Source organism: Aplysia californica, unplaced genomic scaffold, assembly GCF_000002075.1.
Source record: "Aplysia californica isolate F4 #8 unplaced genomic scaffold, AplCal3.0 scaffold00604, whole genome shotgun sequence".
Classification (NCBI taxonomy): domain Eukaryota; kingdom Metazoa; phylum Mollusca; class Gastropoda; order Aplysiida; family Aplysiidae; genus Aplysia; species Aplysia californica.
The window spans coordinates 5357-7370 of NW_004797874.1; positions in this window are offsets into that span (position 1 = coordinate 5357).

The following is a 2014-nucleotide window of genomic DNA, read 5'->3' on the forward strand; positions in this document are numbered from 1 at the left end:
ACACACACACACAGGGTAAGCCGGCCTCCTAAGTGTGTTGGTGGGGCCATAACAACGCTTACATTTTTTAAAAAAGAAAAAAAAAAGAAAAAGAAGAAAATGATTTCCCGTGCTATCAGAGCGGATGTGCAATATTCTTTGACTATGGTGACCTCTTCATGTCCTTTCATTTTTCACAATCTGATTTTATCCAACATGTTACATTGTGTGTAAAGTGTTAATACTGTTATCTGTTACATTGTATGTAAAGTGTTAATACTGTTATCTGTTACATTGTATGTAAAGTGTTAATACTGTTATCTGTTACATTGTATGTAAAGTGTTAATACTGTGATCTGTTACATTGTATGTAAAGTGTTAATACTGTGATCTGTTACATTGTATGTAAAATGTTAATACTGTGATCTGTTACATTGTATGTAAAGTGTTAATACTGTGATCTGTTACATTGTATGTAAAGTGTTAATTCTGTGATCTGTTACATTGTATGTTAAGAACTCATCATTTGTCACATACCTGTACGCTGTATTTGCACACATGGCTGCTCTCTCAACTCAAAAGATGCACTAAACTCCCTGAGTAGAAGAGAACAAGTCAGTATCTTTCGCCTGTCAACACAACACATCCCACTGGATTTCTACCTGAATAGGATCCTCAAGGATACCCCACCTGACTGCCCGTCGTGCGACTGCCAGGATGAAACAGTACCACACCACCTCTTTACCTGCCCTGCACTTAGCGACCTGCGTAGCACCTACCTACCTACCTGCCTGCCTCCCCAGACATCGGAAATACTCTATACAACGACAAAACACAGCTGATAAAAGCCTGTAACTTCTGTGCGGCGTGGACAGGCTGAAGGACTAGAACCCCGATCGTCGCTGGATCGGAAAAGGAAAAGAAAAGTAAGTGACATATTGTATGTTATGAACTTGTTCTTTGTTACTTTTACACCTGTTTGTAACAAATTTGTTATATGTTACTTATTGTATGTCATGGAATTCTTATTTGTTACCTATCGAATGTTACAAACTTGTTATTTGTTACTTTTCAAATGTTACAAATTGTTATTTGCTACTTATTGAATGTTACAAACTTGTTATTTGTTACTTTTCAAATGTTACAAACATGTTATTGTTTCTATCTCTAACTTGTTATAATTTGTTACACATTGTTTGTCTAACATGTGATTTGTTACACATTGTTTGTCTAACATGTGATTTGTTACACATTGTTTGTATGTAAATCTAACTTAGTATTTTTGGCTGGCTTGGTTTGTGGGTTTTGGTATCTTGCTTTGTCACACACTGTTCTCTCTCTTTTAATATAGAGAATTTTTAAATCGCACAATCTATTTATACCATAGTCTACTTACTTTTGGTTGTTTTTCTGCCTGTATATATGAGGAGTGCAAGGAAATGCCAGGGATGTCACTTGTTTTTTGTGAACGAGCTTCGAACAACATTTTTTGGTCTTGACCAAGCCCCATGTTTGCACAATGTGAACTAATCTCCAATCCGTCGTTGTCCATTGTAATGCTCGCGAGAAAGAAGTGTCGACCGTAAATTCTGTCAAAAATCTTTTTTAACGTACACAATCAGGGAGAAAACGGGAAATGTCTGAAGTGCAAAGAATGTCAGCGCGCGGGATCGGTTTCCCCTGCAAATGACTCCAATGTTTTGAGTCGACTACTGATGACGAAAGAAGCGTTTTATTATTCATAGCTTATTTCAATAGTCTCAGTAGCAAAGGCCGGCAGTACAGCATGCCTGCGTCTTTCACATCATTGGACGACTTCAAGGACAGAGCGAACAATTATAAATCAAAACTCCAGCACTATGACTACTTCATGACTACTTCTGCTCCAGCACTATGACTACTTCTGCTCCAGCACTATGACTACTTCATGACTACTTCATGACTACTTCATGACTACTTCATGACTACTTCTGCTCCAGCACTATGACTACTTCATGACTACTTCATGACTACTTCTGCTCCAGCACTATGACTA